Genomic DNA, 13746 nt, shown 5'->3' with positions numbered 1-13746 from the left:
TGTAGAAGCTGAGGTATGAGGCAAAATGTGCAGGCAGCAATCTCATTTGTTGTAAGAGAAATTAGCTCTTTCCATAGTTTACATTTATTTATTATTTAATGTATGTGTTGTTTTATTTTATTTACAGAATGTATATCCCTTCTTTTTCTCCCAAGGCGCTCATTGTGGCATATGTGGTTCTCGCCTGGATTTAATTCCCACAATCACCCTGTGTGGTAGGTTAGCATGAAAAATGGCTGAAGGTCAGGGCCGTAGGTAGGGGGTGGTAAGGTGGGCCCCCGCCAGGGGCGCAGGTGATTGGGGGGCACAAAATCAGCTGAAAATATGTCCATAAATATCGATTATTGCCTCATAAGAAATGGTTTTAAATAGAGGGTGAATTGAATGGGTGGAGGGGAGGGGGTTGGAGGAGAGGCAGAAAGAAGAGCTAATTTGTCCGTGGCTAGGGGGCGCAATCTGGATGGAGGGGGCGCAAGATCACCTTATCTATGGCTCTGCCCAAGGTCTCACCAAGTGAGTTTCATGGCCTAGTGGGGGTTTGAATCCTGATATCCAGCACTCTAACCACTCCACCCCATCCCTGGAAAAATTCCTGTGCACAACCAGATAAGCCCACTGAGTCCTCCCCAGTAAATGGGTCTAAAAACATATCATAGCTGAGGGTTCAAACCAGAGTGTGTCTAACCAAGAGGTTAGGCCTCAGACAAGGTAAGGCAAAGGGAGCATTTTCCGCACCTGCAATGAACCCCCATCCCCATATTTCATATATAGAGTGAAAATTTACAGGATTTATAGAAGCTGAGATATGAGGCAAAATACATAGGCCATATTCTTACTGTAATTTGTTTTGTGAGAAACTAGCCTGCTCTCCTCGCTTTCAGTATTTTGATTCACCCCCCTCCCCTCAAAAAAATCCCATGGAGCCAATCCAAAGGTGCTTGCAGACTAGGGGTGGTTGTGGCTATTTTTTAATACAGCAAATAGGTTGTCACAATCTTGCAAATGAGTTGTAGGATGCAGTTTTGGGGGGGTCATACAAGCTGCATAGACATCTTACCTTTAAAGCACATTCCTGGCCCCCAAAATCCTGGGGACTGCAGTTTGTGCCTCAAGAGAGAGAGCTACCATTCCAACACCCTCAACGAATTGCAGTTCCCAGGATTTGAGGGGAGGTATGCTTTGAATATGCTTTAAAGGGAATGTACACAGTCTCAGAGTAGAACCACTGAAGTTAATGGGCATGACTAAGCTACATATGCTACTTTCATTGGGTCTGCTCTGTGAAAAACATGGTGGTCATGCTGGTGTTCTTTCATTGGTTGCATTCCCCCATCAGGAAAGTTTAAATCCAGGTTAACAGAGAGGAGCGGGGTAGACAAACTACAGGGTGGTGAATAATTTCTGTGATGAGGAGCACTGACCCCATAATAAGCCCCAGTCTGGAAAGATCATAGGGTGGTATTCAATGCTGGAGGTGACCCATTGAAGTTAATGGCCATGACTACTTTAGGCCCATTTGTCTACTGTGAGGAGGATGTAGTTGAATGCAATCCATAGAAATGAATGGACCTTCCTCCAAAATAATACAAGGTTCCAGACCCCATGATACAAAATAAAGGGGTGACTTAAGTAAGAAACTGCCTCATACTCAGTTAGATCCATCAGTCCACCTAGTGCAGTATTGTTTGCACTGAGAGGCAGCAGCTCTCCAGGGTTTTGAAAGCGGGTCTCTCTCCCAGCCCAACTTGGGGGGCTGAACCTGGAACAATCTATATGCAGATACTCTACCCACTAAGCCACGCCCCCTTCCCCAAACCCTAAGAACGTAGGAAGAGCCCGCTGGATCAGGCCAGTGGCCCATCTAGTCTAGGATCCTGTTATCATGGTGGAACAATCTGTTGCCTGCAGAAACTGATGCCTGTGGTTCATTTGCACTGTGAACCGCTCTGAGACCTCTAGGTATAGGGCGGTATATAAATTCAATAAATAATAATAACTTAAGCAGAACCTGAGCGTAACACCTCTCCCCTCTTATGGCTTACGGCAATTGTTATTCGGAAAAATTGCTGCCATTAACCTTGGAGGCAGAGCCTAGGTATCATGGTTAGTAGCCATTGATAGCCCTAGTTGTTTATTTTTTTTATTTAAAAACCCTGCATAAATCCCCCTCCTCCGCGGGTTCGAATCCTGACCTCTCCCTTCGCGTCCCCAGCTCCGCGAGTGTGTTTGTGTTTATTCCTGCTCTCTCCCTTGAAGTAATCCACACACCAGCTGCCTGCCTGCCTGCCTGCCTCTCTCCCCCTTCTCGTCCTCCGTCTCCTTCCCCCCCCTCCTCCATTTTTTCTATAACTCAAAAGCTTGTCAGCCTAGTTCCAGACTACTGGCGCCAACCTTCTCTCCGGGAAGGGGAAGAAGAGAAGCGGGAGGGAGGGGAGAAAAGGCTCCTCCACATGAACGCACATCAAACCAGCCCTTTATCTCCCCGGAATGCTTTTCAGCTGCACTTTTCCTTCTCCCTCCACCCCCCGCCCTCCTTAAACCTCCCCCTACCCCTGCAAAAATTAAATACCATTGCTACCCTTAATGAAGGAGGCTGCAAAGGAGAATATTATATATGCGTCTGTCTGCATGCAGAGTGTGAGTGTGTGTGTGCAAACGAAGTGAGTCTACTCGGAAGTAAAGGGGTTGTTGCTTTGTAACGGGGTTGGCTCCGCTGGAAGGGCTTGCAAGCCTAAATAAATAGCGGGTGGAGAAACGGGGGGGGGGGTGGCATAGAAAACACCCAAGCAAACACGGCATCTATTATTTATCCAGGCGATTAATTATTGAAGGCGCTGTTGGGGGGGCACAGAAAAATAGGTGTGTGTTGGAGGGAGGGGGAGATGCAGAAAGTGCATGCAAGCCCTGGGAATAGGGAGAGAAAGGAAATAAAATGGGGGTGTTGTTTTGCAAAGACAAGGAAGGGCGCTGAGCCAACACCCCCCCCCCACACACACAGAGAAACCCCTCCCGCCAACTCCATACAGGAAGGAAGGGGGGTTATCACACAACTCAAGTTTGCGAAAGAGATCCAGATTATTTTTTGTGGGGGGGTGTGGAGTCCACAGTTGACTTTTCATTTCCCAAAGCGGGCTAATCCTCTCCCCATTACCACTATAGGGGGTGTTTCATGCAAGACTCCTACTTCTGGAGGAATGACTTTCCACTTTTTCTGGAGCAGAGGAGACAGGGGAGAGGGGGGGGGCTCAAAGAAGAGTGTTGGATTTTATTGGATCGGAGACTCCAGGTTCTCAAATTCTTGCTTGGGTCTGAAGCTCCCAACTGGTTTGATCATGGTCTACTCAGAAGTAAACAATGAAGCTTTATTTGCAGGAAAGTGCGGGGTAGACTTGAAACCTAAGTGACCTTGCTGCTCGCCCTCCCCCCCCCCCCCCCCGGTAATATATAGGATTGGTAAAAGGTAAAGGTACCCCTGCCCGTACGGGCCATTCTTGACAGACTCTGGGGTTGTGCGCCCATCTCACTCAAGAGGCCAGGGGCCAGCGCTGACCGGAGACACTTCCGGGTCACGTGGCCAGCGTGACAAAGCTGCATCTGGCGAGCCAGAGCCGCACACGGAAACGCCGTTTACCTTCCCGCTGGTAAGCGGTCCCTATTTATCTACTTGCACCCGGAGGTGCTTTTGAACTGCTAGGTTGGCAGGCGCTGGGACCGAGCAGCGGGAGCGCACCCCGCCGCAGGGATTCGAACCGCCGACCTTTCGATCAGCAAGTCCTAGGCGCTGAGGCTTTAACCCACAGCGCCACCTGCAAGGACTCTTAAACAGCAAATGACATAGGAGAGGGGGGAGTGTGTAACTCGCTTCTCTCCCTGCTGTGGAATCGCTCTGGATCACCCCTTCCCCAAAGCATCTGTTACCCCTGCAGAGGTTCTAAATGTGTATTTAAACCAAAGTTTAGGAGTGGGAGAGCAGGAAGTGGAAGAGATGACCTCCCTGAAAGCTGTTTTCCGGAAGTGGGTTGAGCTAAAGGGGTTCAAAATGTGTATTTAAACATACATGAAAATGGGGGACAGGACCAGGAAAATATTGGGAGGGTGGAGACATGACAGGTGGGGAAAGGGTTATGTACCCCTTCCTCCTACCTTAAAATTGCCCCCTCAAGCAGCTTTCTCCATGTTCCTTTCTCTCCAGGGGTTCCAAATGTGTAAATAAACACGTTTTAGAAGTGGGGGAGCAAGAACTGGAACAGATGGGGAATGGAGAAAGGACAGGCAGGAATTGCCCTATCTTGAAGAAGCTTTCCTAAAGTAGCCTTCTTTGCAGGGTTTAAAAATGAGTCTCCAAGCACAAGTTTAGAAGTAGGGGAGCAGGAACTGGAAGAGATGGGATAATGGAGAAGCAACAGATGTGGAGAGAATGCACCCCTTCCCCCTATTTCTCTCAAAGTGGCTCTGGTTTTTGCAGGCCTGGCGCATAACCTTTCGTGCAAAAGAAGCAAGCCACATCCAATATTCTGCCCACTTTGCCCCACCCACCACTGGCATGTGGCCCCCAGAGGGTCACCAATGACAGAATGTGGCCCTCCAGTCTGGAAATCCCCTCCTGCTCTATGCAGTATTTGTGGAATTTCCCAGAGGCACATAACCAGGAAATAGGGACGCAGGTGGCGCTATGGGTTAAACCACAGAGCCTAGGACTTGCCGATCAGAAGGTCGGCAGTTTGAATCCCCACGATGGGTTGAGCTCCCGTTCCTCGGTCCCTGCTCCTGCCAACCTAGCAGTTCGAAAGCACGTCAAAGTGCAAGTAGATAAATAGGTACCGCTCCAGTGGGAAGGTAAACGGCGTTTCTGTGCGCTGCTCTGGTTCGCCAGAAGCGGCTTAGTCATGCTGGCCACATGTACGCCGGCTCCCTCGGCCAATAAAGCGAGATGAGCACCGCAACCCCAGAGTCGGCCACAACTGGACCTAATGGTCAGGGGTCCCTTTACATTTACTGTACTCAGAGTGATCCCACAGACTGAATCTTAACCAGCCATTCATCGTATGAAGACTTGCAGTTTAAAGCATCACAAAGACGCATTTGCTTTCTCTTCTGTGAAATGGGTTCAACTGATCCACCTTGTAGAACTGTTGTGAGGAATATAAAAACTGAAAAGATTAATTGTGCTTGGAGAGTTCAGGACTCCCATGGCAGGGACCACACCTGGTTCCTGTTGTTGGTTTCACTTTTCTCCTCTCCGCATCAAATGCCGGGACCAGGGATTTGATTGAAGGGAACACATCTTCCAATCCAAAAGACTTCCTGTGACCTGAATAGGCTCACCAAATTTCATTTCAATCACTTGACATCCACAAGAGCACACCCACCAACATTTGGAACAGAAGACTTGGACAAACAGGGCAAAGATGTTTGGCTAATTAAAATTTGGGCCACCACATTCAGACATGAGGCGTCTGAATGGGGCTGATTCAGACATGGTGTGTGTGTGTGTGTGTGTGTGTGTGTGTGTGTGTGTGTGTGTTTTCCTCCCCAAGACAAAGTGGAGGATTAATAATTTCAAGCTGAAAAATCCAAGTGAGCATTTGCAGGAAATTTATTTTCTCTTTTAAAAAATCAGATCAGCTCTGGAGTTAGGAAGTATCTAAGTGTCCTGCTTAATTTCTCTACCACTGCCACCACATTCACCTTCAGACAGGCGATCAGATCTTAGCAGCCGAGAAGAAAACTGGTGGGAAAGTGGGGGTTGGTTTGCTGGTTCAGGAAAAGCTTTTCTGAGCCTTGAGAAAAGACTCCAAGGAGAAGATAGAAGGAAAGTCAGCTTGACAAGCTGGGGTGGGGGGAGTGAGCACGAGGTACATAATGTATTCCAGACATGCATGGCAGAAAGCCCAGGAAGAAGGAGCAAAATGAGAGGGGAGGGGGGAGAGAGAGATGGCTAAGAATTTGCCAGGGTTGTGGAAGGGAAGAGAGCAAGCCGATTCCAATTGTAACTCTTTAATAGGTGCTCAGCGAGGAACAAGTGGACCTGTCCATTTCAGTTTTGCCACTCTTCCAGTCTTTGGTTCCATTATGCACATTCCCTCATTGGTTTGCCATTTTTTTATTTAAAACCAAACATGGTCGTTTGGGAAATGACCAAAGCTCAGTGGCAGAGTATCTGCCTTGCAAGCAGAAAACGCCTGGCTCAATCCCCAACAGTATCTCCAGGTAGGGCTGGGAGAGACTCCTGCCTAAAATCTTGGGAGAGCTGCTGCTAGTCTGTGTAAACAGTACTAAGCTATATGGACCCATGGTCTAGCTCTGTACAATAGAGCTTCCTATATAAGCCCTCATGAAAACCCACCAGCATTTTAAGTGCAAAATTCTTCAGATGTATACATGTTTGATTGATCAAGTGGAATTATATCCCACCCTTCCTCCCCAAGGATAGCAAACAATGACAATTAAAAATATTCTACATTAATGAAAATCATGATCCAATGATCTTAAGGTTGCCAGGAACAGTGTTCCTTAGCAACCAAATTCCTGGGGTAAATAGGACTATTTTCAAATTACTCCTGAAAGTTAATAATGATGGAGACAGGTGCACCCTGGGAAGGCATTCTGCAACTGTGGAGCCACCACTGAAGAGACCCTGTCACAGGTCAGCACCAACCAGGCAGCCCCTGGTGGAGGCACCATCAACAAGGCCTTACCTGTCCATTATAATCGCAATTTTGCCCAACATACACATTTTGACAATGGAGTTTCCAAATACATTTTCACATGCTGTCCCCCCCCCCCATCCTATGCATTTCTATATACACTCTGCCCCCAATATCTGCATTTCCATACACTTTACCGGGAAACTGCATTGCAGAATATGGAGAAGTGGATGGCTCTGTTTCATCTGGGGTATTGTTTTGGAGAGTGTGACTTAAGTTGGTTCGTCTTTAAGGGTGACCTGAATTGAACTGCGTCTCCTTAGCCCTTTGTACAACACAACCTCTTTTCAATGTATGCCAGTTCCTGAAGTTCCCTGAATTTTGGTGCATGACTGTCTACTCTTCCCATCCAGAAATCTCAATAAGTCTAGTGTTTGGGCATGGATCTGTTTGGCAATATTAAAAAAATAGGGGACAATACAATATACAGTTCTAGTCGCCTCACTTAAAAAATGATATTGTAGAACTGGAAAAGTAGTGTCTCCAGTTCTGGGCCTCACAGTTTAAGAAGGATTTTGACAAGCTGGAACGTGTGCAGAGGAGGGCGACTAAGATGATTGAGGGTCTGGAAACTAAGCCTTGAGAGGAACAGTTGAGGGAGTTGGGAGTGTTTAGCCTAGAGAAGTGGAGAGTGAGAGGAGATATGATAGCCAATAACTGCAGGGCTATCCCATGGAAGATGGAGCAAGCTTTTTGGGGAGGACCCAAACCAATGGATCCAAATGACAAGAAAAGGGATTACAACTACACATTTGGAAGAACTTTCTAAGGTTGGCTGGCCATCTGTCAGGGGTTCATTAGCTGTGATTCTTGCATTAAAGGGGGTTGAACAAAAAAAACAACCCCAAAACACCTAGGGGGTGTTCCCTTCAAACTCTAGAATTATAGGATGATTATGAATATAATAAATAAATAAAAGATTTAAAAAATAAGTCAATGTGAATATGAATAGGAATATGTGATGAAGATTGGGGAAAGGGAAGTTACCCCATTTGTCCATTCCCTGCGCAAAGGAAGGGGCTGAGAAGTCCATCTCCACTGGCAAAACAACCATGCATGGGCATCCATAAGACTAGCCCCTTTCTTGTTGCGAATAAGGAAACCGCAGGCATGAAAAGCACCTTTGCTCCCCGTCTGTATCCTGTCCTGCTTCCCTTTACACCTGAGTGCTCATATTCCGCACCCAGCTCCCAACCCAGTGAGGTCACTTCCTCCTGTTCTCTTTACTGCCTCCTTTCCTCTTTCCATGTACTTCCTTTCTCCCTTAGTTATGCCAAATCTTGTGACACCAGTCCACTGAGAGGCATTGAGAGGAATCTTTTTGGAAAAGATGTTCATTCTGCAAAAAGAGAGAGAGAGTGAGTGCCAGCCAGCAGTCCTTGGGAAATGTTATCTGGTGTTGCAACATAAAGAATCAGGGAGGAATCAGCAACTGTAAAGATAGGAGAGTTTATAGGTGTGTCACTTTGGGGCAGAAGCCCACTTCATTCACTTGGCAGGAGGAGCTGGATGCCCCCTCCCCAAACACCAAAGGAGTGGCTTTTACCATAAGAACATAAACACAGAATATCAGGCTAGATCAATGGGGGCCAATCTAGTCCAGCATCCAGTTCTCAGTGGCCAACCAGGTGCACATTTTGGGAAACCCACAAGCGGGACCTGAGCACAAGAAGCCCTTTCCCCCCCTTTGATCTCCAACAACTGGGATTTAGAAGCATTACTGACTTCGACCTTGGACGCAGAGCACAGCCATCATGGTTAGCAGCCATTGAAAGCCTTATCTTCCATGAATTTGTCTAATCCTCTTTTAAAGCCATTCAAGTTGGTGTCCATCACTGGCACCCATGGAAGCAAGTTCCATAGTTCAACTATGTACCGAGAGAGATGCTAGGGTTAGAACATGACACTTTCTGCATGCAAAGCAGATAGATGCTCTGACAACTCCCATCATCCCTGAACATTGGCCATGCTGGTAGAGACTGATGGGAGCTGGGGGCTCCATCAACAACTGGAGGGCCACACATCCCCCCTCTTCTGGAGTACTGTGTCCAGTTCTGGGCACCACAGTTCAAGAAGGACACTGACAAACTGGAACGTGTCCAGAGGAGGGCAACCAAAATGGTCAAAGGCCTGGAAACGATGCCTTATGAGGAACGGCTAAGGGAGCTGGGCATGTTTAGCCTGGAGAAGAGGAGGTTAAGGGGTGATATGATAGCCATCTTCAAATATATAAAAGGATGTCACATAGAGGAGGGAGAAAGGTTGTTTTCTGCTGCTCCAGAGAAGCGGACACGGAGCAATGGTTCCAAACTACAAGAAAGAAGATTCCACCTAAACATTAGGAAGAACTTCCTGACAGTAAGAGCTGTTCGACAGTGGAATTTGCTGCCAAGGAGTGTGGTGGAGTCTCCTTCTTTGGAGGTCTTTAAGCAGAGGCTTGACAACCATATGTCAGGAGTGCTCTGATGGTGTTTCCTGCTTGGCAGGGGGTTAGACTCGATGGCCTTTGTGGTCTCTTCCAACTCTATGATTCTATGATTCCCATGTCCATTCTTATGATCATTGAGGCAGAGCATAGTCACTGTGACTAGGAGCCACTGGTATCCTTATTTTCTGTGAACTTGTAGAATTCTTTTAAATTACAATAATTTGAAATCTTCCAGTGTTAGGCCTCATCTGCACCATACATCTAAAGCAGTATCATACCTCTTTGAACAGTCCTAACGTCCCTCAAAGAATCCTTGGAAATATAGTTTCTTAAGGGTGCCACGAGTTATTAGAACCCCATTCTCCACAGAGACCTAAAATTCCCATGGTTCCTGTGATGAGGGATTGTTAGTTAAACTTGTGGAAGATTGCAGTCAGACATAACTATGCATGAGTGTTTGTTAGTGTATGAAGGGGTTAAGACCACAAAGTTATATCCCTAGACTAAGCTAGATCATGCCCCCTCTTGTCTGATGAGGAATTGAAACCTTCTCTTCCTAGTCCTTACCTCTCTCCATGCCATATAACTGACCAAGGAAGATGTGTCTAAGCATTGCTGCAGTGCTTGAAGCTACCTTTTTGTATTTTCTACCCAAGAGTATTCTGCCTATATTCTCCTAGCTGCTGCTTGGATAAATGTATGTTTCTGACCTTTGGAACCTTTTGTAAGTAAAGCATTTTAAACATACTTAACAGTGTATGCTCTGTTTATTGCAAGAGGGGTAGAAAGAGGGGAGCACTTTGCAGACTAAATGCAGTATGCTAAAGGTTTAACAGCCTACATTCCTAACACTTCACTGTACTGCTTGACTTTTTGAGTTTAAATTCTGCTTCTGGGGGCTGTCTCCTCCTGGAGAGCGTGTAATACCCCCATTTTGAATCCAAGCACCCAGCCAATTATTTTATTATTTGCCACACAGGGACCTTATATTTTTCCTCCCATAAAAGTAATCTGGGAATTGTAGTTATTTGAGGGGAATATGGGTCCCCTAACAACTCTAAGCACCTTTAACAAACTACATGCCCCAGGATTCTTTGGGGGATGCTATGACTGCTGAAAGTGATATGATATTGCTTTGAACAAATTGTGCAGATGGGACCTACAGCATGCTCAGAATTGACCCACTGAAATTCATGGTCATAGTAAACTTAGCTACATGAATTCCAACAGGTCTACTCTGAGAAGAATTTAGTAAGCTGCATTCCATTATTGTCTAAAGAGCCCCCAACCCCATAAAAGCAGTTCTTAGCATGGTCCACCTAGCTCAGTCTTGTCTACACTGGCTGGCAGTAATAGCCCTCCCAGGGTTTCAGTCAGGGGACATTACCAGCCCTACCTGGAGATATAAGCATGGGACCTGCATGTGAAGCAACTGTTGCCTCACTGAGCTATAGTCTGTTTTCCTAAAAATACAAGATTGAGGTTCTCAACATTATGAATAAATGGATGAAAAACAGGAACATGCCTTCTTCTGAGACAGACTGGTCATGTCAGTCTAGCTCTGTGCTGTCTACACTGACTGGCAGCAGCTCTCTAGAATTTTAGGCAAGGGATGTTCCAAGCATTACCTGGAGACACTGCCAGGGATTGAACCTGAGACCTTCAGCATGCAAAGCTGATGCTCTACCACAGAGCTACACTTTCCAAGTCAGACCATTGAAGCCCATCTAGCTCTGTGCTGTCTACACTGACTGGCAGCAGATTTCTAGAATTTTAGGCACGGGATATGGAAATGCCAAGGATTGAACCTGGGACCTTCTGCATACAAAGCTGCTGCTCTAACCAGGGAGCAGCAAGCCCTTTCCCATCATCTTCCCCCTGCACTTTTTATGTGTGTTGCTGCTCCTGATAGATTAAAAAAAAAATTGCATAAAGTCTCACAGAATCATAGAGTTGGAAGGGACCCAAGGGACATCTAGTCCACCCCCCCCCTGCAATGCAGGAATCTCAGCTAAAGCACCCACGACAGATGGCCATCCAACCTATTTTATCATGCCTATGATGAAATAAAACAAAAACGTAAGTGAAAATATAAAACAGAGACTTGCACACAATGCAAAAGAGGTAGAGAGAGAGAGATAGATCGTCTGCCATCTCTGTTGCCCAGCTGAGTTTCTGCGCGGTGGTGCAAGGGGCTGTGAGCTGCCTCCTTCTCCCACTGCCTCCTCGCCTCCTCGCCTGCTGCCTCCCTTGGAAGTCGATACAAAGGCTTCCTATCCCAGCAGCCTCCACTAATGGCCGACCTCGCTGTTGTCCTCAATGCATTGCCTGTCCCAGATACAGCGGCTGGTTGCTGTAGCAACTGAGCTCTGACTAATCATTTGCGCAATGACCTTTTTCCCCCCAGAGAGAGGGAGGGAGGGAGGCAGGCTTGCAAAGCGAGCTTGGGAGAGAAATAAGCTATAGAGAAGCGAGTCCAGAGCGGAGGCTCCAGAAAGGGGGCGCGGGGAAAGCGCTGAGACCCTCGCCCACAATCGGCTTGCATTTCTGGATTTTTCTTTAAACGGGTGATTGCGGTTTTTTGATGCTGCATTTTTCTGGGGCCCTTAGGCAGCTGCCTCTGGCGGTAAAAGCTAGGCGAGGGGCAGGTGGGAACTCGCCAGTTGTTTATCCTGTGCTGCCCGCCCCTTCTATTCTGCTCAGTGGGAAAATAGGTGGTGGTCTGTGTGGTCACATCCACAACATCCACATTGAACACCTACTGGAAGAATCCTGAAAACTGTAGTTTGTTAAGGGTGCTGGAAACTGTAGTTCTGCAAGGGGAAAGCGGCAGCTCCCAGATGCTTTGGTGGAAGCTACTTGCAGGTGGTGCTGTGGGTTAAACCACTGAGCCTAGGGCTTGCTGATCAGAATGTCAGCGGTTCAAATCCCCGCTACCAAGTAAGCTCCCATTGTTCGGTCCCAGCTCCTGCCAACCTAGCAGTTTGAAAGCATGCCAGTGCAAGTAGATAAATAGGTACTGCTCTGGTGGGAAGGTAAACAGTGTTTCCGTGCGCTGCTCTGGTTTGTCAGAAGCGGCTTAGTCATGCTGGCCACATGACCCGGAAGCTGTCAGCGGACAAACACCGGCTCCCTTGGCCAGTAAAACAAGATGAGCACCACAGCCCCAGAGTCGTCCGTGACTGGATCTAACAGTTAGGGGTCCCTTTACCTTTTCCTTTACTTGCATTAAACATGCTTGAATTGTACAGCATAGAATCACAGAATTGTATATTTTGGAAGGAACCCAGGGGGCGACTAGTCCATCCCCCTAGAATGTAGGAATCACAGAGCCCATCTTCCATGCATTAAATCAGTGTTCTTCAAACTTTGGCCTTCCAGATATTGCTGGACTACAACTCCCACCATCCTGACTGGGGTGATGGGAGTCCTGTAACATCTGGAGGGCACCAGGCTGGGCAAAGCCGATCTTAGGTACCAGACCCCATTAACATTTCATCTCAAACTCTGGGTAGAACTTAAGGTTCACACAGGAGAATATGGGACTTGATATATCTCAGCCCTGGACTACGTCAGACTTTTTAAGTCAAGGCTATCATTTTGAATTAAGCCTGGAAACCAGCTTTAAGACCACGTCTCTCTATAGAGGGCAATCCTCTATTTGGAGGCATTATTTGTTGCAGTGTTCTTCAACCCTGAGTGCTCTGGGTCCTGCTAGACTACAATACCTATCATCCCTGACCATTGTCCAAGCTGGGAATGATGGTATTTGTGGTGCAACCTTGGGTAACCAAAGTTGAAGAACACCACCATAAATGAAGGTCCTGCCCTCAAGTGTGCTGGAGGATGCTCTCTTCTTGCTGGGAGTGAAATCAGATTCCAACTGCTATCCCAGTGGGCTTCTGTTTGTGGGATGCAGTCCAGGAGTTGGACTTGTGTGCAATAGCAATTCTCCACATCTCTGATTCCTAGGAAGTAGTATCCAGAGGTATACTGTCTCAGATAGTGATGGTAGAACAACAGAAGATCCTGGCTGCTGGAACAGGCCAAAGGGGGCTTATGTAGCTCAGCATCGGTAGAGCATGAGGCTCTTAATCTCAGGGTCGTGGGTTTGAGCCTCACGTTGGGCAAAAGATTCCTGCATGGAAAGGGGTTGGACTAGATGACCCTCATGGTCCCTTCCAACTCTACTACTATTCTGTCCTGTTCTCAGAGTGGCCAGCCAGATGCAACAGTGGGAAGCCTACAAGCAGGACCTGAAAACAGATCTCCAGCACAGGTTTCCATCAACTGGAATTCAGAAGCGCACAGTCTCCTGCAGTGGAGGCACAGCATAGCTAGTAGCCATTAATAGCCTTATCCTCCTCCACAAATTTATCTCATCCTCTTTTAAAGCCGTCTAGGTTGGTGGCCATCACTGCCTCCTGTGGGAGGGAGTTCCACAGTCTGACTACGCACTGCATGAAGGACTTTTTTTATGTGTCCCGAATCTTCCAACATTCAGCTTCATTGGATGTGCCCGACTTCTAGCATTATGACAGAGGGAGATTTTCTCTACACTACGCATAACTGTATCTACCTCCATCATGCCTCTTCTTTATTGCATTTTCT

General features: G+C 47.1%; 1 long non-coding RNA gene across 1 annotated transcript; it reads right to left on the bottom strand.

The window, feature by feature from the left end:
* Window positions 1-5578: 5578 nt before the first annotated feature.
* Window positions 5579-11439, bottom strand: LOC307207581. The gene is made up of 2 exons (XR_013834742.1): window positions 11244-11439; window positions 5579-7093 (listed from the first exon to the last, which is right to left on the bottom strand). It is a non-coding gene; the product is annotated as an uncharacterized lncRNA (long non-coding RNA).
* Window positions 11440-13746: the final 2307 nt, after the last annotated feature.

This window comes from Podarcis cretensis, assembly GCF_951804945.1.
Source record: "Podarcis cretensis genome assembly, chromosome: Z".
Lineage (NCBI taxonomy): Eukaryota > Metazoa > Chordata > Lepidosauria > Squamata > Lacertidae > Podarcis > Podarcis cretensis.
Note: the sequence above shows the minus strand (reverse complement) of the source record. Positions and strands in the feature narration are given on the sequence as shown.